The 23,506-nt window shown below is 41.7% G+C and overlaps 1 protein-coding gene across 1 annotated transcript in view; it reads right to left on the bottom strand.

Annotated features, from left to right (window-relative positions):
* LOC311229494 (uncharacterized protein) overlaps window positions 1-10,094 on the bottom strand; it is a gene marked incomplete at its 3' end in the record, with an annotated part of 41,896 nt that extends 31,802 nt beyond the window's left edge. Inside the window, exon 1 of the mRNA XM_084315575.1 lies at window positions 10,014-10,094. The remainder of the gene's footprint in view (window positions 1-10,013) is intronic.
* Between the last annotated feature and the right edge of the window lie 13,412 nt (window positions 10,095-23,506).

Here is a 23,506-nt window from a genome sequence, read left to right as displayed (position 1 = left end):
CTTGGTCCTTAGACCACATGCTGAGAACAGCGGGTTCCAAGAACTTCTTGGCGTGTTCCCGAAACGCTCTGTACTTTATTGTGGAGACGTGTAACGCATTTAGGACCTAAAAGAATAAATGAATAACGCTTTGTTAATATGCACGTGTGAATCACAAACAAAAACATAATGTATATCTGACTTGTCAATCAAATCAAATACCTTCTCCATTTGGGTGAAAGATGAGCCAGTGAAAAAAACTGCTGCAGAAAGCTGAATATTTCCAGCTGGTGTGCTCCCGATGAGAGGCTGACTTGCCCACTTACGGCTGTATTTACAACCGGGGCAAACTTGGGAGACAGCCAAGAAGGTCCCTCGCGTAGTTTTGTTGATATGACATCGAGCATCGCACACCGGACACTGTTGGAATAATTCCAGTAGACTGTCTTCGTAAACGATGTATTTCTGGACCTCATAGATTGGTTTTGACGGTTCCCTGCTCGAGAAAAACACAAATAAATAACACGGCACAACTATACAGCTTTTCTATTTTTACGGGCCATGGAGATCTTTGTAACAACTAACTTACGCTACAATTGAGGGCTCGCTCATCAAAGAGTCAATGTTGAACGTGGAATCCTGCGGCTCTGGAACATCTATCGAGCTGTAGGTCACTTCATCGTCATCAGACTCCAGTCGTGGTCTTTTACTGGGTCTAAACCCCTTCACAGGTGTTGACGTGGATGGTCCCTGTTGATTAGACCAGTATCCAGTATTTGGGGTCCCAACCCCAACAGATACAGACACGACTTTCGCCTGAACACCTATTTACAAAACATAGTTTAGTCAAACAAGGGATTTATTGAAAACTTTGCTCACTCACTCACTCACTCACTCACCCACCCACCCGCTCACTCACTGACTCACTCACTCACTCACACACTCACTCACACACTCACACACTCACACACTCACACACTCACACACGCACACACACACACACACACAGATGAATAATCTTTCGTCTTGTTTACATCAGGGTCCCCCATTTTCAATTCATCAGGACATATATGACATACATGACATACAGATAGTCAGTACTGCTACATCTATACATTTATGACATACCAGATTTGATTTGCAAATACAGTACTGTTTGTGATACTGAAGGAGTCAAGAAAAGGGAGTATATACATTTGACTGTATATACTGTATATATACTGTATATTGACAACCATACTGGGTAATTTACATTGGAGGTGGGGGGGGGGCACACTGTATAAACAAGTAAAACTGTACATTGAGGGGGGGGGGGGGGGGAGACACTATACAAACAAACAAAATTGTACATTGGACTATTGACAAAACCATACTAGGTAAATGACTGTACATTGGAGGGGGTTGGGTTAGGATATTTACAGGGGCCAGTGTTGAATTGCAGTCTCCCGTAGGTGTCCCTTGAGAGATGTTTTGAAAGTGGGTGATCCACATTCCTTTACAGCTTTGGGTGAAAGCGGTGGGTGAAAGGGCCAATCTAAACAATCCTGGGTCACATTATTACATTACATCACACTGAGTTACAAACCTACCTTGACTCTTGACATGTGAACGTAGTGTTTTCATAGAAAGCTGTGTACCAACAGAACGTATCTTTGGGTTGTCTGTCTGGCAACTGAAGTCCCTTGAAGCAGGAGAAAGGCGTACATTGGCGCTGGAACTTGTGGCCTAAGAATGACCAAATAGTAAAACAATTACAATATATTCCAAGCCACAAAATATAACGTTACCTTGTTTACCTCTCACTAGTTGTGTTCTTTTATTTAGCAGTTATGACTAGCTTGCTTCAATAGTTTTCTATAACGTTACTTTATAAAGAGCAGCAGTTATATACTATAACGTTAGATTGTATTTATGATAACATATCTCACCCAACCCCCAATGTTCCCTCACACATACAAACAGTGAACGTAGCTAGCAACAGTCAGTAAGTTAGATGGCTAATTACGACATATCTACTTACTATTTGTGTCGGGTCGCGTATTGAAGGTACAGCTCCTTTGTTTAGCACCAACATGGATACCACGCCAGCATCAAAAATACCTTGATTGGTAACGTCCTCGGTGGAAAAATGTGCAGTACAAACCCGAGTATTAGATGTTGCGACAGAACTTGGAGGGTCGCCAAAAACGAACTTGTTCCATTGTTGGCGAAGTTATGCAAAGACGTCTTAGTAGCTTTACAGCCAGGAACGGAACATGTTCTGCGGGGTTTGCTCATCGTGGAATATAGGCGAGTGACGGCATTCCTGTTTCTAGGTAGTAGGTGTCGGCTGTAGGTAGCAAGAATGGGGGCGGGCATTAGCTCCAACCACAGAGCCAATCGCATCACCGTGCGCTATCCACAGCGCCCAGTGACGTGCTCAGGGACGTCAAATCAAAATGACCCGATTTACTAGAGGCAAAGAGGGGATGGGCTGTAACTGAGGAATTCGCCAATATAGTATTTAGGCCCAAAAACACATTGATACGAACTCCTATTACTATAATACAATGCTAGAGACTGAAAAATGACATTTATAATGCATGGGACCTTTAATGATTATAGTGAGTGGCATAAATGTTAAAATGGTTTTGTTTCTGGGTTATAGGGCTGTCTTAAATACTTCGAAGCTTCGTTCGATGGCACAAGCTTCGAACATTAAAAAAAATCGAAGTTTAAAAAAAAAAAAATCTTTAAAAAAAATTTTTTTTCAATTTTTTTTTTTACTTCTGTGTGTGTGTGTGTGTGTGTGTGTGTGTGTGTGTGTGTGTGTGTGTGTGTGTGTGTGCATGGGGCCATTGGGTGGGCCCGGGGGACAAATACACTGGAGGAAAGTAACCCAGCTCAGCACTGCCCAAATTATATCATCACTACTATTGCCTGTTTGAAGGATATCATCCTCAAACACATATACACCACCTACATGCCTATTCTCAGTCCTTGCCCCACAATGGTGGAATGAACTACCCACCCCAGTTAGGACAGCCGAATCCCATCCAATCTTTCGCCGTCGACTAAAGACGCACTTCTTCAACCATTATCTGAAATAAAATTAAACAAATAAAATTTAAAAAATCTAACCCTAACTAACCTTACTGTCATGCACTTGTCCTAATAAACTAACCTACACTGTAACACGCAACACTTTGATGAATATTGTTACTCAGCTGATAGAGTTGTATCCTTCCTGATGACCTGTCGTACAGAACAGCTAAATGACTAAATGTAAATGTGAATGTAAATGCCTTGTAGAATTCCACACATAAAAAAGAAAGATACTGGGATGAATAAACAAAATAGGAAATAAAATGTAGAAATGCATGCAATACATAAATAAATATGAATCTCCATATATGAAATAGAACATTTAGATAAGGTGCTACTGAGATGTTTTGGTGAGTTCTTTGTTTTTTTGTGGAAGTAGCCCTTCTTAAAAATGCATGAACATTCACTGATAATTGGTCTGTAGTGGAGTCTACAAGGTCTACATTGCCGGACCATGTAGAATCCGGACCTTGTAGACTGACATAATTCTGTGCATAGTTTAGTCTACACAGGCCATATTTCAAATAATCAAAATCTTACTTCATTCATCTTAAACATTCTTGATTTGGGGGATTGGTAGTTCCCATGAACTATGAAGTTGTTCAAAACGACAACAGCGATCCACCTTGAATTAAATCACACAGCCGTGTTGGCTGCGTCACAGTCACGAAAGGGGCTACTTAATTCATTAATCCAATCCACTTTATTTATAGAGCACATTTAAAAACAACAAAGTTTACCAAAGTGCTGTACAAGTCCCACAACATAAGATTAAAAAAAAATATATATATATATAAAAAAAAAGAAAAAAAAATTAATTCGAAGCTTCGAATTAAAATCGAAGCTCGGCCCTGAAGCTTCGATTGCCAAAAAAAATTCGAAGGTCAGCCCTACTGGGTTATATAATAAAATACAAGGAAAACTAAACAGAACTACAGGTAATACCACTGTCTGGAACATAGATTTAAAGGATTACAACGCCTGCATAAATTGGCAGAATGTATGGGATAATATTCCGTTAACCTCTCGTAATTATAATAATCAATTAACTCATTACAAACTGATACAAAGATTTTATCTGTCACCCAGGAAACTCTGTCAAATACACATTTTACAAAGTCCCCTATGTTCTTTATGTCTGCAAAAAGTGCATACATATGATGTGGGAATGTCCAGGAGTACTAGCTTTTTGGGCCAAGGTTGCATTATTTCTCACTAATATAACGGAGATAAACATACCTTGTTTGCCACACATTTTATTATTAAACGATGATTCATCTCTAAAATTAACACCTCACAAAAAGAGAGTGTTTCTGGCCGGTTTAACGGCAGCAAAGAAAATGCTCGTAATGAGATGGAAACCACCTCATAGTCATATTTACCATTGGAAGCTGTCCTTCTACGAAGTATTGAGATTAGAGGCATCCAGTGCTAGAGCACAGGGCGCAAGGACAGAAACAGAATCGATCCAAATATTACTTACTGCGGCCCAGAAGGTAAAATCAGTACTTCACTAGGTTGAACACTTGTACCTTGACACCAGAGAATGAACACAAAGCATGTTGTTGTTTCTTTTCTGTTTACTGTTGTTGTATTTTTTGTTGCTTTTTATTTTATTTTTCCCTATTACTTTGTAACAGGATCAGAGGTTATCTAACAAACACAATTATGATTTACTTTGGTTTTTCATTTCATTGCATTAAAAGAAATAAGGAAAAAAAAAGAAAAGAAAAGGGAAAAAAATGGTAATTGTATTCTATACATGTATGCATCATGGTTTCCCCCTTCCCCTAAAATGTCTATGTGAACCCGGGGGGCTGGGAGGGGGGTTAAGAAGCCGGAACAGAGCAAAAGACTGTCACAACTGCAAGCAGGCAGGCTACACAGTATATGACTATACTGACGGACAATCTATATACTGAAAAGACACTTTTTATGCCACTGTGGGAATTAATATGAAATGCTGATGTGAATGTCTTTCCTCTGAACTTGTTTAAAAAAAAAGATAAAATAAAAAGTTGGTCACAAAAAAAGTGTTGCTTTGTCTACCATCACCCCAGACTTTGAGACTCTTGTCAGGAGCAAACAACATCCCCAGTTATCCCATTAGTTCCCTGGGATGTTACACAATGGGGACGAACAACGGATATCTCCGTGTTTCGATTCCACCCGTTGTGGACAGAAGTGGCAAGTTGTTATTGCTTTTATTCCATTTTAATAACCTATTCAAGGTCGCCGAGCGGCACTGCAGATTTACCCTACTCTTTGAATTAGAGAAGGTGCAATACCGGCCAGATCCTCTTAGGGGCGCTATCGCGATAATGCAGTGTGCACTGTGGCTGAAGGGAGCATTCTTTTTTTTGACTTTTTTTGGAGTTTCCAGTAGCTGGATTCTATATGTGTACAGTGTAGCCTGTACCTTGGATTACGTTTTGCATCGCAGATTTCACCATGCAATAAGGGGATTTATCATCAGCCAATGGACATATCGATCTACCAGATGGCGATCGATAACAGGGAAATGCTCGGGGGGATCCCACCGGCCCACAGTAAGATCTTTTTCACGTAAAGTACATCCCGATCGGGCCTTGTTTTGATAGCCATCCATCCGATCGGCTTATGTGGCTAGTTAGACGAACACGGTTATTGGTAATCAATAATAAGAAACGACGTCCCCCGCCCCCCCCCCCCCCTTTCATGCATACATGCTTGAGGATCGTGCCGATCATATGCAGTTTGAGTTTTAACTGTAGCATCTGTAAAACGGAAATGCCATTGGATATAACGTTAGCAGCTATTAGCCCTATATCTAGCCTTCCAGAAAATATACTAGACCAAATCCCGTATAACGCTTATATTCACGGCGCTATAAAATGAGAACGTATTGATGAAAAAAATAATTCTTTAAGCCATTTTGAAGGGACGGTTTATGGACTCAATTGACAATGAGAATGGACAGATAGCAATACTATAAAGTATAGATTTAGCTGTACAAACAGCCCCACGTTTGTTTACATTTCCCGGTCCTCTTGAGATTAATTAGACTCATCCCAGTGGCCGCCAATGTGTTAAGCTAAGAAATCTGCTAAGAAGGATATATTATTTATTATTATTATTATTATTTTATTTCATTGTGTTTACTTTTTAGCCCTACTGCACTTTTGTTGCAACCCCAGTTATCCCATTAGTTCCCCCAAATTTACTGTAGGTCTGTTATGTTAAGCTAAGAAGTCTGCTAAGAAGCATAATTATTTATTATTATTATTTAATTTTATTGGGTTTTTACTTTTAGCCCTAGTTGCACTTTTGTTGCAACCCCAGTTATAGAATAGAATAGATTGGAAATACTTTTATTATCCCGTGGGAAATTTGACACTGCAAATCACTCAACATTTAAACATTTAGACAGAACAGGTCACGAATAAGAATAATAAAACAAATCAAATCAAGTTGCCTAAGATAAGAGTAGAGTAAAATAGAATAAAAATGGAATAAAATATACAGTAAATAAATACATCTAGGAAGATGGTAACTGCCACTCTGTGCTCAGTGATGCAGTGAGGCACAGTGATGCATTGTATAGTCTGATGGCTGTTGGAATGAAGGACTTCCTGTGCCGTTCAGTGCTGCATTTAGGTAGTGTGAGCCTGGCATTGAACCTGCTCCTCCTGTCCACCAAGTCTGTGTATAGTGGGTGGGAGGGGTTTTCCCTGATGGCCTGGAGCTTAGCAAGGCTCCTCCTCTCCGCCACCCTCGCTAGGGAGTCCAGCTCCACCCCAACCACGCTACTGGCCTTCCTAACCAGCTTATCCAACCTGTTTGTGTCCCCTGCTCTCAGTCCGCTGCCCCAGCAGGTCACAGCGTACAAGAAGGCGCCCGCCACCACCGACTCATAGAACATCCTCAACATCCTTGTACAGACATTGAAGGATCTCAGCCTTCTGAGGAAGTAGAGTCGGCTCTGGCCTCTGCGTGTTTTGACCCGTTCAGTTTGTTGTCGATGTGCACACCGAGATATTTGTACACCTCAACCATGTCCACATCAACTCCCCTGATGTAAACGGGGGTCACAGGTGCACTCCTCCTCCTCCCCAGCTCCACAACCAGTTCCTTGGTCTTCGCCACATTTAGCTGCAGGTGGTTTTTATCGCACCATGTGACGAAGTCCACTACCAGTTCCCGGTATTCCCTCTCATCACCGTCCTTTATACATCCCACTATCGCAGAGTCATCATAAAACTTCTGAAGGTGGCAGGACTCTGATCGAGAGTGGAAGTCGTTGGTGTAGACACTACAGTGAAGAGGAAGGGAGAGAGAATGGTCCCCTGCGGGGCCCCGGTGTTGCTGACCAGTCTGTCTGACACACAGCTCCGTAGGCGCACGTACTGTGGTCTGCCCGTCAGATAGTCAACAACCCAGGACACCAGGGGGGCCTCTACCTGCATCGCCTACAACTTCTCACGCAGCAGCCCAGGCCTTATGGTATCAAAAGCACTGGAGAAGTCAAAGAACATGACTCTCACAGTGCTAACACAGTAATGTTATCCCATTAGTTCCCCCAACTTAGGTCTGTTATGTTAAGCTAAGAAATCTGCTAAGAAGCATATGTTATTTATTATTATTTTATTTCATTGGATTTTTAGCCCTAGTTGCACTTTTGTTGCACTTTTTTGTGTTTATTTCATGTTTTTAACAGTGCATGAAAGATTGTGTATTACTGCACAAAATATTCAAAAATGTGGGTCGCGACTTAATGACTAAGGAAAATGTTGGGTCCCGAGGCTAGACCAGTTGAGAACCACTGCTCTACAGGAAGGCACAGGGCCGGTTGTTTTTTCTGAGAAGGCTCAGGTCGTTTGATGTGTGCAGTGACATGCTGTACATGTTCTACCAGTCAGTGGTGGCAAGCATCGTTGTTTATGCTGCAGTCTGCTGGGGAGGCAACATGTCAGCCAAGAACACCGTGCGGTTGGACAGGCTGGTAAAGAAGGCTTGTTCAGTCCTTGGGCAGGAGTGTGGACCCACTGAGCTCTCCACCACACGCTGACAGGACAGAGGAGCAGTCGCAGTGGACGGCTCATATCGCTGCGATCGTGGACTGAGCGGTTCAGGCTGTCCTTTGTCCCCACAGCCATTAGACTGTTCAACACCATATGACCCCCCCCCCCAGGCCTGTACAGTGCGACATATATCTTGCACGTGCTACAGCAACAGCGGTCTGTGCGATGGATGGATTTACTTCAGTAGCACTGGTGCGATAGGGATTCGGTTCATATAGATACTCTTATTTTGAAAATCCTGTAGCGGGTCTCATTTCTGCCCACGCGCAGCTCCAGCTAGGCTCCGAAAGCTAGCAACGTTCAGGTGCATATGATAATCTTATTTTGAAAAAACTCTTGTGACAACTCGACGAGTCATATCCGCCCTATCCGTGCGCCTTCTGCAAGCAGAGCAGCGCGTTGGTCGGTTGCTGCGTTAACACAGCAGTGCGCCTACACTTCCCGAAATAAGTCCGTGGTGTTTTTTTCTTCTCGCAACGGGTCAAATGCATCTACATGCTTTGCACCGTCGCCATTCCTTTATGCGCACATCGCCCGAAATTAACGTTTATGTACCATTACAATCACTACAACGTTAGCAAGCTAACAAGCTAATCCTGATCACAGGCAGAGCCAGCAGACACAGTGTGGAAAGGGAAATGGGGAGGCACTCTCTCCCCTTCCCTGTGTGTGTGTGCGTGCGTGCGTTTGGAAAGATGATGAAGTCACTAGTCAGGACAGGAGTATATTATAGTAAACTGAGGATGGACAGATAATGTTGATATTCAAATAAACAAGTTTCGAGAGGAGTGGAAGTTTGAAGACAGACTAGACTACAATATGATGCGGGGGTGGTGAGTTGAAACAGTGTGTGTGAATGAATGAATGAGAACTTTATTTAACAGATTGCAGAATGGGTACAGTACAGTATGGCTCAATACACACAATTGTTAAGGGGATGCAGACCTGAGAAAGACGTTTGTCTTGTTTACATCAGGGTCCCCCATTGTGTGTGTGTGTGTGTGTGTCCCAACCGACCCCACTTCTATGTTTCAATAAATTATTTGCATTTAAAACTATTAACGCTGACTCATTCCTTCAGTCCACTCAAAATTATGCTAATATTCCTTATGTTGTTTATGATATTAATTGAAAATAGCATATGAGAGTATCATAGTAATAATAACACATGGCGATATACTAAATGACAGCCAAACATGGCACTGCAACTAAATAACACAAATACAATAGGCACATTTGTGACTGTTACAAATATAACAAGTTTTATACTTGTGCTACAAGATTTTGGCCTGTGCTACAAAACTATCAACCTCTGTAGCACCAGTGCTATGTGCAAAAAAAGTTAACGTACAGCCCTGCCCCCCCCCCTCTCTCTCTCATTGTTTGTTGTATTGGTTGTCCTTTTTTATCGATCTCTATTGTCTGTTAACTGCCTGAGCTGTTACTGGATACCTGAATTTCCCCAAGGGGATTAATAAAGTATCTATCTATCTATCTATCTATAGGCAGGCAGACTATTCCTCGGTTACAGTAGTTACCTCTGTGCCCATAGATGTGAAATAAGATGTGAACTAACTAAGTTCTTTACATCTATTATACGTATGTTGATCTGATAAACACATTACAAACGAATTGACAATGAGTGTCTTTACAGCTACACAGAGTATCAGAGTATCGGGAGAAATGTAATATTACTGTGAAGAGAATCACATCGCTGCAGATGCTCGCAGTTAGTTGACCATGGAAATGGTAAAGTACTACGAATGTAAAACATTTGGAATTTTTTACAATTAGGCTGTGATTGTACAACTTCAAGGCTCCTTTCGATCGCCGTGCTGCTGCTAGGAAGGAGCAATAAGAGGAAAACAATGTCAACATAATTGTACTTACAGCTGCTGTGGTGTCCACAGTCTGATCTGTTTCCACAAGAAGGAGGTTTTGATCCAGATGTGAAATCTTGGTCCAGTACAGTTCTGCCACAGAGACGTTAGAAGAAGGTTTTGATCCAGATGTGAAGTCTTGGTCCAGTACAGTTCTGCCACAGAGACGTTAGAAGAAGGTTTTGATCCAGATGTGAAGTCTTGGTCCAGTACAGTTCTGCCACAGAGACGTTAGAAGAAGGTTTTGATCCAGATGTGAAGTCTTGGTCCGGTACAGTTCTGCCACAGAGACGTTAGAAAGAGACTCGTTTCATTGTCTCCAACACGTCTCTCTGGTCCGACTCACAACAAAGGTCTGGATCCTTGATCTTGTTCACAATCGGGTTAAACGTGAGTAATGTTTGCTCGGATGAGTTGACGGTGACCGATAACACATGTGTTGTGTTTAACTTGTCCTTTGATAACGGGTTTGTATCAGAGAAGCGAGTTAAAAGCTCCTCATTGTAAACAGTCTGGCTGTAGAAACGTTTGCTGCTAACAGTGATGCACTGTGCACAGCCATCTTGGATGACGTCACGCCCCTGGTAACTCGCTCCGGTGACCCCGTAGACTCCTCCCCTTGGTTGAATTACGACATCTGTGTCGCAAAACAGAGAGACAATGGAAATCTTCCAACCTCCAAGTACACCTTCTCTATCTCAAAGAGTTGATATCTGAATTTAACAATCTAATTAAGAGTACCAGGGCTACTTCGTTCTCTAACCTTATTTCTGAATTAATAATAGTTATGATTACAGTGTAGGCTAGTTGTAGAAAGCAGTAGATATTCCCTTTAATTATATTTATAATTTGTCTAGTTTGCCCTCAATTCTTCTCTCTCCCCTATGGACAATAAACATGGTGTTTGCCCCTTAAATACAGTGTCTGTGTTGTGTTGCCCCAACGCCACAGTAGATATATATAACTGTACATATCCCTTACTGATTAGCACTATTACCCAGTAGTTTCAACTTCAAGTTTCAAGTTTGCTTTTATTTGTCACGTATAAAGTACATTAGAGTGAAATGCTTGGTTCTGTATGAGCCCCAGATAATTGAGTTGAGTTTATTTTATCTCGAACAATCAACCATATAAAAACACAATAAAATGGATAAACAAAATAATTCCATTCTTCATTAAATGATAAACAAATGAGTTCAAGAAGGAGCAGACGGAAGCAATTACTTATTCTTACATTCAACAGCGACTGCTTTAACCCAAATGACGGATGATTGGCTGAAAGCGATAGATAAAAAGAAAATGGTTGGAGCTGTCTTGCTTGATTTTACTGCAGCATTTGACATCATAGATCACAAATTCTTACTTAAAAAACTTGAATGTTACGGTTTCTCCTCATCTGCACTATCTTGGATGCAAACTTATTTAGCAAACCGGAAACAAATCGTTTTTTTTAATGGGAGTTACTCAGAAGTTAAAACGGTAAGGTGTGGAGTACCCCAAGGAAGTTGCCTTGGGCCTTTGCTCTACACCATATTTACAAATGACATGCCTCTTGTCCAGGGGTGCAGTCGTAATATGGGCGAAGGCCAAACGCCCGCGCATGCGCATACATGTTCCCTCGGTTGCGCACAGAACAGACGATACACCTTGTCTCATCCTTCCAGTCGAGAGATCAAGCAACCCCCCACCTATACAGGGCTTGTATTTGGTTGTCGGTATCCTATTATTATGCAAAGTCTAGGTGATAAGTGCCGCGACGAGTCATTTTTGTGTGGCCGGCCGGCATTTACCACCTAGACTTTGCATAATAATAGGATGCGCGCACTTCGGCCTCAGTGACGAAGCCCAAACGTCGTTTGACCGCGTTTGCCCAGCACTGCACCCCTGCTCTTGTCCTAAATATGTCCTATATTTCTATGTATGCGGATGATTCAACGATTTACACATCAGCCTCAACAGCCAATGAATTAAATACGGTCCTAAAGGCAGAGTTGCAATCAGTGATGGAATGGATAAAGAATAACAAACTAGTTCTAAACATATCAAAGACAAGTAGCATCATTTTCGGTTCAAACCATACTCTAAGAACGAACCCAGTCTTGAAACTTTTGATAAGTGATGTGGTAATTAATCAAGTCCAGGGCCCTCATTCATCAACGTGGCGTAGAAAATGTTCTATTTCCACACGTAAGCACAGAATGTAGAATCAGTGCACGCACAGAAAAAACAGGATTCACCACACGTGCGTACGCAGGTTCTACGCACACCTGTCATGATGAATATGACTTTGATCCTACGTTTGAGCTCGTGCACTGTTTTAAGTATTTGCATACCAGAACCGCCCCGATTAACCATATACGGTAATGGAATACCCCCATGAAATGTGGAAAAATGGACTAAGCCAAGGGAAGCGTGTTATGAGACAGGCTGACAGACGTGTACACTTACGGTGATGTCGGATATGATATCTATTAACCATTGCTGCCTGGGCAGCGCAAACACTAATAAAGACCGTGCTGGAATATGACTGCCTTTTCCCGTGTTGTTTGATTAATACCCAGGGATTAAAGTTCTCCTCAATTTATTCCAAATCGCAATGGATCTTCCGTCAATTTTCTACCTGCTGCATATGATTTCTAGAGGCATACTACAATCTATTTTGATGTCAGTATTGGGTAGCCTATATAAACAATAATACGAGAGCATATACAAGAACAATGAATCTCACTGCATGTATGATGTAGCCTGCCTTTCAATACATGAACTTGAATTCCATCATGTTTGTGTGCAGGACTCACAAGGCTGTTGTCACAATGGGTGGTACCGGTACAGTAATAACAGTCTACACAATATCACGATGGACCATGCCATAGCCTATGTTCTATTATGACATGATCTGTGAGACAAATGTTCTAGAATGTTTGATTAAGATATCATACTCTGACAGCATGCCTATGATCAACAAAAACGCGAACTTGAATCCCATCATCATATTTACATAGTCTGTCCACTATCTGGTGTCATTGCAATGCGTTTTTTATTCTTTCTTATACAGTAAAAAGGGGGAAGAATACTATATCGTGGGTGTTCATATGACTTGTATTCTGCTTACAGCTTCGAAATTCCACTTGTTTCGTTTAACGTAAAGCCTTTTAAATATAATCAAAACGTTCCCGTGTTTCTGCGGTCTGTGCGCAAAATAATAACGAGTTGAGCTACGCGGAGCGCAGTCAGTCAGTACACCCCGTATATTCCGATAACGCTATATAAACCATGCTGCATTCATTCTGAGAGAAAGATCTATTATTCCAAATGCTATTTATAGGGTTTTGACCATAATTACACTACTGTTGCTATTTTACAATGAACTATAATGAATTACGGTTCATACAGAACATGCCAGTGTTGAAACTAATGCACAGAAGCTCATTTCCTTGTTGTAATAATATATTCTACCACTGGGCGTCAGCTAAGCATGCTCAGAGCTGTGCGTACACATAAGCACGAAGTCAAGTTCAAGTTGAAATTGATGAATCCCACTCTTTGCTTAGAAATGGTCGTACGCACAGGTTAAGCACATATCTGTGCGTAAGACACGTTGATGAATGAGGGCCCAGGAGACTAAACTCCTAGGGGTAACATTAGACTGTAAATTGTCATGGTCACACCATATAAACAATATAGTAGTGAAAATGGGAAGAGGGATTTCTGTTGTTAAAAGATGTGCTCATTTGTTACCACTAAATTCTATCAAACAGGTAATTCAAGCTCTGGTTTTGTCAAATCTTGACTATTGTCCTGCAGTATGGTCGAATGTAACGACGAATAAACTGAAAAAATTACAAATGGTACAAAACAAAGCAGCACGTATAGCGCTTCGCTGTGAGTACAGAACTAATGTTGCAGCGATGCACAGTTGTTTAACTTGGTTACTTGTCAAACATAAATTACTCTGCTCACTCCTTGTATTCACTAGGAATATTCTTGTCACAAAGATCCCCTCAATTTTATATAACAATTTATCTTTAAGTCTTGACAGACACAACCATTCCACCAGACATGCTTCTGCACGAGGTTTTACACTTCCAAAAGTGAGGTTGAATGCAATGAAGCGAACTGTCATGTTCCGTGGTATGCAGGAATGGAACTCTCTTCCCAGACATGTTAAGCAGGAGAATAGTAAATGTCGTTTCAAAATCGTGGTAAAACAACATTTTCAACCAAAGAAATTGACATTCCCTAATAGATAGTGTGTACGTAAATGAAAATGTATGTGTCTGATAAAGAGATAGGTATATATGGATGAAAAGGCATGTGTCTGATAGGGATATATTATTAAAATATTGTATAATTGGCTGATATGAACATAGATAATGTATGTAAAAGCTAAATAGTATATTATGCTGTATTGTATTATGAATTAATTATGAGTAGGTATTATTGTATTGTATTATGAATTCATAAGGCGTATATATTTGTATTAGAGCTGGGCCGTTAACGGCGTTAACGTGCTGCGTTAACGCTATACTAGTATCGCGCGATAATATAATTAACGCATTAATCTAAAAAAAAAACCCTTTTTTTTTTTTTTTTTTGTTTTTTTACATTTTTTTTTCTACCTTTATTTACCCAGGGTAGGTTCGCTGAGCACAGATGTTCTTTTCCATTCACACCTGGGAGCTTCCCAGTACAACCACAGTTGACACCAGTGTTGCAATGCTGGTATAACTCGGTATAACGGCGTTATACCTCGCTCACTGAGGCTGAAGTACGCGCAATCGCTTTTTACATGGCATTATCCAACCGGACTCCCGGAGAAGCATGCAGCTGCAGAGCCGCAGAGCCAGCGGCGCTCTCTGGGCCGCGCGCTGACGGCCGCGCTGTGAGGCAATAGTATCCAGCTGCAGGACGAGAGCAGCCAAAAAAAACTGTGCATGCGCGCGCACACGCATGCGCGTGGAGCGTTTGACCTACTGTCAATTTGCCACTGCACCACTGGTTGACACAATTGGCCACTGAGCAACTCCACTGGAGCAGTTGATTCAAGCCATGTCACATATAGTTCAAGTTTGAAATGATTCTTTCTGTTTTGCTCCTGAGAGTGTGCTAGATACTGTACTGTACTGGTAATATTATGTATTTGTGTTAACTTCTGAATAAAATAACTTATTAAACACAAGTACATCTTATTGAACATTATTTTGATATTTCATTACCAATTATCATAGCAAAACAGCTTTTTCAAACAGTCTGTAATGCATTTTGGAAACGGGAGATGGGCTCATGGTGTAATGGGCCACCTGGCCTGAGAAACATAAGGAGGAAAGAAAAAGTAAGGACTTACTTCTGGTCATTATTTGGGTAGAACACACATATTTTGAATGCCTTCGGCAGTTTTTTTTTTTTTTTCTTTTTGCCATTTTAATCTATATTAACACTTTGACTGCCTAAAAACGATTTACAACGTCTTTGCTGGCGATGCTCAAGGTGCCGAGGACGCTGTACAGCGTCTTTGATCTGTTTACATCTTTTTTCGATTTTCCCCGTCTGAACTTCACCGCCGAGCTTTTGGAAGAAAATTTTAACCGGAAACTGCATTTCCTCTCAAATTTCACTAGGTGGCAGTGTCCCCCTATTTTCTAACACTATCACAATAGGGGGAATATTGTACCCCACAATGAATCTGGCATTTGATTGGCCAGCATACCTGGCCAATGTAACCACAGGTATAAAACGTTAGCGCGATCCCAGAATCTACGAGGTTTTGGAGGAGAGAGAGAGAGAGAGATAGATAGAGCGATAGAGAGAGAGAGAGAGAGATTGAGAGAGAGATTTGAATTGAGATCAGCCTATAGTCTATATTTATAGTGTTATACAGTATAGTGGTAGTATCAGACTAATTGTAAGGTTTCAGCTGTGCTTTAGAAAGTACTTAGTCGTGCTAAGTAGTAGTACTATTCGAGGGATTAGTGTGTAGTCTAGGTAGTATATTTCAGTAGTAGTAATAGTAGTTTGATCAGTTAGTAGTTTCATTTAGATCAGTATGAAGAGACGTAGTGTAGGAAAGCGAGGGGACAATCCGGCGGCGGGTCGCTTTGTTCAGACGAAGCTGGCGTTTGGACCCGCGGTTGTTCAAGCAGCAGCAGCACCAACAGCACCAACGTCTTTGGTAGCTCCGATCGGAGAGAGCCGTGAGACCGTTGCTGGGCCCAGTAACGCGTCTCTCCCCGGGACCGGGAGCGGCTCTACCCGACGCAGTTCGAGGAAGAGGAAGGCTGCCGCTGTGGTCATAGCTTCTTCATGCGAGTCAGGGGACAGCGATTCGACCGCCCACGAATCTGATGGGAGCGCCGATTGGGAACCACCAGGTAATTACACGGTCTTATATATATATATATATATATGTGTGTGTGTGAAACGTGTATTTGATGATTTACATACTGTGACTATGTAACGTTAGTTCGACAAACCAACGGCGATATGCATGTGATTGTGTGTGTGTGTGAAACGTGTATTTGATGATTTACATACTGTGACTATGTAACGTTAGTTCGACAAACCAACGCCGGCGATATGCATGTGATTGTGTGTGTGTGAAACGTGTATTTGATGATTTACCTACCGCTTATTCTGTGACTATGTAACGTTAGTTTGCCAAACCTAACGCTGATATGCATTTATTATATTCTAGCTCCGGAATCATCTGACGATGATCTCGGCTTGGGTCGGAGGTATGAGTCTGATTCATCGCACGATTCAGACGTGGGAGTCGGACACGGTGGTGGTCGACGGGGCAACGGTACGTCATGTTTACTAATGCAATGTGAATATTGTTTTGTGCATGTTCAAATCGATAGTTGAATGATATAGGATATAGTAGGGATGTAGAGTACAGGCCACGCGACCATGTGCTACAGTTAGGTTGTCTTGTGTGCGTGTGTGTGTGTGTGTGCATGTGCACGCCCTTTGAAGTGGCTCTTTGAAGTGTGTAGCTATCATGTAAGTGATAATAGTTGCATGCTGGGCATGATACGACGTGGTGGTGGTGGTCGACGTGGTAATTGGTATGTTGCAATGTGAATATTGTTTTGTGCATGTTCAAATCGATAGTTGAATGATATAGGATATAGTAGGCATGCAGTACAGGCCACGCTACCATGTGCTACAGTTAGGTTGTCTTGTGTGCGTGTGTGTGTGTGTGTGTGCATGTGCACGCCCTTTGAAGTGGCTCTTTGAAGTGTGTAGCTATCATGTAAGTGATAATAGTTGCATGCTGGGCATGATACGACGTGGTGGTGGTGGTCGACGTGGTAATTGGTATGTTGCAATGTGAATATTGTTTTGTGCATGTTCAAATCGATAGTTGAATGATATAGGATATAGTAGGCATGCAGTACAGGCCACGCTACCATGTGCTACAGTTAGGTTGTCTTGTGTGCGTGTGTGTGTGTGTGTGTGCATGTGCACGCCCTTTGAAGTGGCTCTTTGAAGTGTGTAGCTATCATGTAAGTGATAATAGTTGCATGCTGGGCATGATACGACGTGGTGGTGGTGGTCGACGTGGTAATTGGTATGTTGCAATGTGAATATTGTTTTGTGCATGTTCAAATCGATAGTTGAATGATATAGGATATAGTAGGCATGTACAGGCCACTACATTTAGTTACATGGATGTGTGTGTGTGTGTGTGTGTAGATGCCTCACCCCATGCCATTTGATGTGTGTGTGTATGTGTGTGTGTGTGTGTGCAGTGTGTGTACACACACACACACACAAGATCAAAAGACATGCATCCTCTCCAACACCTTTGAACTTCGCAGTACATGGTGAGGCCTCTATATGCAAATTCCATTGATTACAGCACACACATACACAATGGCATGGACACATGGCGAGGCCTATATTTAAATGCATGGTTGTGTAGCATATGTAAAATTCCATTGATTACAACACACACACATGTACATGCTTTGATGGCCGCTGATTTATTTTGTGTTCACACAGCAGAACACTCCGAAACCGAATCCGGGGCCAATACACCAACATGCTTGGGTATGTACTAACTACATTTATGTATGTGTAAATGTATTACTATTGTGTTTTGTGAGACTTACTTACTGAATGAATTTAATCCAATTCAGATTCTGGCGCAGACCCTGCAGATAGTGATGCTGAGACTGGCAACGACATAGGATCACATTCTACTCCTGCAGGTAATTGTACATGGTGGTGACTGGCTGCTGCTAGAGCCTGGGCCTGGTGGTAGCTGGCTGCTGCTAGAGCCTGGGCCTGGTGGTGACTGGCTGCTGCTAGAGCCTGGGCCTGGTGGTGACTGGCTGCTGCAGGGCCTGGGCCTGGTGGTGACTGGCTGCTGCAGGGCCTGGGCCTGGTGGTGACTGGCTGCTGCAGGGCCTGGTCTGGTGGTGATGGTGGTAAATACAATGACAATGCGTTGCCCTAGTGTAATGTATTACATCATGTGATTCTAGAACTGGATGCTAGTCTGGACATGCCGGAACCTGTTGCAGGGCGGAAACGCACATCTAAGAGCGGTAAGTTGGCCTCACTCTGCACACCACTTCCAGCTCTGACCTCTGACCCCCACACCACGTCCAGCTCTGACATCTGAACCCCACACACACTCACTCATTCACTCACACAGTTTGTAACTACGTGGCATATGAATGTCTACAGTAGGGGTGTTATAGTATATTTGTATAATTGACAGGTCGTGGAGGAGCGAAGAGCAGGGCTGCGATCCGTCAGGAAGAGGAGAATGCCTGGTCTCGTGAGGGCTGGGTGCCTCAAAGGATCCCCTTCACAGCCCAACCGGGGTTGCTCCAGGACGCCAAGGCACTCAGATCTTACCGGCCTGCGAAATGGATGGATCTGTTCCTGACAGATGCTTTTCTGAACTCTATTGTTGCCCAGTCCAACCTCTACGCTGAGCAGTCCATTGCCCGGCTGGACCCCACGCTAACCAGTAGCAGGGCACTGCTTTGGAAGCCCCTCACATTGAAGGAGCTGAAGAAGTTCCTCGGACTCCATTTCCTTAGCAGTGTCCTGCGGAAGCCTCGCGTGGACCAGATGTGGACCACTGACGACATGATGTACACACCGTACTACTCTGATACCATGCCACGCAACAGGTTCCAATTGATCTGGCGATTCCTCCACTTTGCGGACAATACTTCCCTGGAGGTTAGAGACAAATTGTGCAAAGTACGCCCTGTAGTCGACCATGTAAACACGAGGTGCAAGGAGCTGTACCAGCCTGAACGCGAGCTCGCCATTGACGAGGGGGTGATGGCATGGCGAGGCCGCCTGACCTTCCGGGTCTACAACCCCAACAAGCCCACCCGCTATGGCATCAAGTCCTACTTCCTGTGCGAATCACGCACAGGATATTGCTTTTCATTTAAGCCATATTGTCGGGAAGGCTCGCTCCTGGGGGACACGGTCGTCGGTCTGCTTGGACGTCTGTCTGGGGCCGGCTATACGCTCTTCATGGACAACTTCTACAACTCGGTACGTATGTCCGCCAGGCTCCGACAGTTGAGGACCGACGTCTGTGGTACCCTCAGGAAGCACCGGGGCGAGCCAGCCATCATCAAGAACATTACCAAACGTGACATCGGTGTGGGGGAGCGCATTGCGGTCAACAACAAGGAGGTCCTGATCGTGGCATGGCGCGATAAGAGAATCGTGAAGACCATCAGCAGCTTCCACGAGGACACCATGGAAAAGGCGATGGTGTGGAAGAAGCAGAAGAAGGGCAAAGCGCTGAGGGTGGAGATGCTCAAGCCATCATCAATCCTGGAGTACAATAAATTCATGAACGGCGTCGATCAGCTGGATCAGAATATATCGTACTATCCGGTTACACGTAAGACTGGAAAGTGGACCAAAAAGTTTGTGATGTATCTGATCCAAATATGTATCTTCAACGCGTTTGTCTTGTACAAAAAAAAGCACCCACAAGGGCATTACTCCAACCTCTTCCGGTTCACCAGGGCTGTGGCGCGGACCTACACAGACGGTAAGGAGAAGAAGATTCCTGGGGTGACAGCGGAGATGGAGGCGGAGGCGGAGGCAGGGGAGGAGGCAGGGGAGGAGGCAGGGAAGGAGGCAGGGGGTGGGGATGAGGAGGAGGCAGGGGCTGAGCAGGTGGGGCGTGTCGACCCTAGGGCCCCACTGGGGGACCCGCAGAGCAGATTAGTGGGTGGCTTTGTGAAGCATGTAATGGTTGCATACAAAGCCACCCCGAAGAAAAAGCTACCGTGTAGGAAATGTCGTGTCTGCAGTAGGCGTGGCATCAGGAGTGAGACCAGATATTTTTGCACATCGTGCAAAGTCCCCCTGCATCGTGACAAATGCTTCGCTCTGTACCACACAAAGAGGGATTTCTCTAAATAGTTTCTTTATTAGTTGTCATACAGAAGTACAGACTACTTCTAAATAATCCGGCACACAGAAGTACAGATTACTTCTAAATAATCCATTATTGTGTGATACAGACAGAACCATGTGTACCGGTACATAGTATAGCTAGCTGAGTGTAGTATAGTATAGTGTAGTATAGTATAGTATAGTATATTGTAGTATAGTATAGTATAGTATAGTGTATGGGTAGTTGCACTGTTTTCTGTACAAGACAAATGCGTTGAACACATGTATTTGGGCCACGGTTGTCGATATTGCATAGGCATGTTTGGACCACTTGCAGATGAGACGTTATGTTAGCGATCTAGCTGTATCGACTCCATTCATAATTTGCATTGTGTGTGTATATAGTTTTTTTTTATTTATCTTTTTCCCCCCTCATTTTTACCGTTTGCACAGAACCAATGGTTGCTGACAGTCACCCAGTTTAAAAAAGTATATACTGTAGGTAACATACCACACTTTTCTAATGCAGTCCATTGGCCTATTATTTATATACTTTGGAAGCATGTATTGGATATTTTTTGGTCCACAGATCATCTGGCGCTTCATCCATTTATCAATGGACAATGCAGTCATCGATGCGAGAGACCAAGTAAGATATGCCCTGTAGTTCATGTGACGTGAATGTTACCAGCAAACTTCTAAATGCACTGAAACAATGGTTGGTTATCCTCCAGTGTTCACTTTTTATAAGGTATTGTCTTTGTAAATTACCATAATCCTATACTGTGAATGTTACCAACAAACTCCTAAATGCACTGACACAATGGTTGGTTATCATCAGCCAGTGTTCACTTTTTATAAGGTATTGTCTTGGTAAATTACCATAATCCTATACTGTGAATGTTACCAACAAACTCCTAAATGCACTGAAACAATGGTTGATTATCCTCCAGTGTTCACTTTTTATAAGGTATTGTCTTGGTAAATTACCATAATCCTATACTGTGAATGTTACCAACAAACTCCTAAATGCACTGAAACAATGGTTGGTTATCATCACAGTGTTCACTTTTTATAAGGTATTGTCTTGGTAAATTACCATAATCCTATACTGTGAATGTTACCAACAAACTCCTAAATGCACTGAAACAATGGTTGGTTATCATCACAGTGTTCACTTTTTATAAGGTATTGTCTTGGTAAATTACCATAATCCTATACTGTGAATGTTACCAACAAACTCCTAAATGCACTGAAACAATGGTTGATTATCCTCCAGTGTTCACTTTTTATAAGGTATTGTCTTGGTAAATTACCATAATCCTATACTGTGAATGTTACCAACAAACTCCTAAATGCACTGAAACAATGGTTGATTATCCTCCAGTGTTCACTTTTTATAAGGTATTGTCTTGGTAAATTACCATAATCCTATACTGTGAATGTTACCAACAAACTCCTAAATGCACTGAAACAATGGTTGATTATCCTCCAGTGTTCACTTTTTATAAGGTATTGTCTTGGTAAATTACCATAATCCTATACTGTGAATGTTACCAACAAACTCCTAAATGCACTGACACAATGGTTGGTTATCATCAGCCAGTGTTCACTTTTTATAAGGTATTGTCTTGGTAAATTACCATAATCCTATACTGTGAATGTTACCAACAAACTCCTAAATGCACTGAAACAATGGTTGATTATCCTCCAGTGTTCACTTTTTATAAGGTATTGTATTGGTAAATTACCATAATCCTATACTGTGAATGTTACCAACAAACTCCTAAATGCACTGAAACAATGGTTGATTATCCTCCAGTGTTCACTTTTTATAAGGTATTGTCTTGGTAAATTACCATAATCCTATACTGTGAATGTTACCAACAAACTCCTAAATGCACTGAAACAATGGTTGATTATCCTCCAGTGTTCACTTTTTATAAGGTATTGTCTTGGTAAATTACCATAATCCTATACTGTGAATGTTACCAACAAACTCCTAAATGCACTGAAACAATGGTTGGTTATCATCACAGTGTTCACTTTTTATAAGGTATTGTCTTGGTAAATTACCATAATCCTATACTGTGAATGTTACCAACAAACTCCTAAATGCACTGAAACAATGGTTGATTATCCTCCAGTGTTCACTTTTTATAAGGTATTGTATTGGTAAATTACCATAATCCTATACTGTGAATGTTACCAACAAACTCCTAAATGCACTGAAACAATGGTTGATTATCCTCCAGTGTTCACTTTTTATAAGGTATTGTCTTGGTAAATTACCATAATCCTATACTGTGAATGTTACCAGCATATAATGCACAGCAACAATGGTTGGTACTGATGACTTGTCACCCAGTTTATTGAACATATTTTACAATAAAAATGTTCATGGCATCAAAGTTTCAAGTTTTTTGCATTGTAAAGTATTCTGTATTTTATAATAATGTTGTCTGGACCTACACCAGTAGTTATAAAACTTACTTGTTCATTAGCGCCAGGCATATCAATCAAATGACCAACAAAGTAATCAATCAAACAAATCAATCTATGAATCAAACTATCAACAAAACAATCAAACATTCTATCAAGCAAATGACCAACAAAGTAATCAATCAACAAATCAATCTATGAATCAAACTATCAACAAAACAATCAAACATTCTATCAATCAAATGACCAACAAAGTAATCAATCAATCAAACCAATCAATCTATGAATCAAACTATCAACAAAACAATAAAACATTCTATCAAGCAAATTACCAACAAAACAATCAAACATTCTATCAATCAAATGACCAACAAAGTAATCAATCAATCAAACAAATCAATCTATGAATCAAACTATCAACAAAACAATCAAACATTCTATCAATCAAATGACCAACAAAGTAATCAATCAATCAAACCAATCAATCTATGAATCAAACTATCAACAAAACAATCAAACATTCTATCAATCAAATGACCAACAAAGTAATCAATCAATCAAACCAATCAATCTATGAATCAAACTATCAACAAAACAATCAAACATTCTATCAAGCAAACTATCAACAAAACAATCAAACATTCTATCAATCAAATGACCAACAAAGTAATC

This window comes from Notolepis coatsorum (genome assembly GCF_963971535.1).
Source record: "Notolepis coatsorum genome assembly, chromosome: 6".
Taxonomy (NCBI): Eukaryota; Metazoa; Chordata; class Actinopteri; order Aulopiformes; family Paralepididae; genus Notolepis; species Notolepis coatsorum.
The sequence above is the reverse complement of the archived record's forward strand: the minus strand, read 5'-3'. Positions and strand labels throughout refer to the sequence as shown.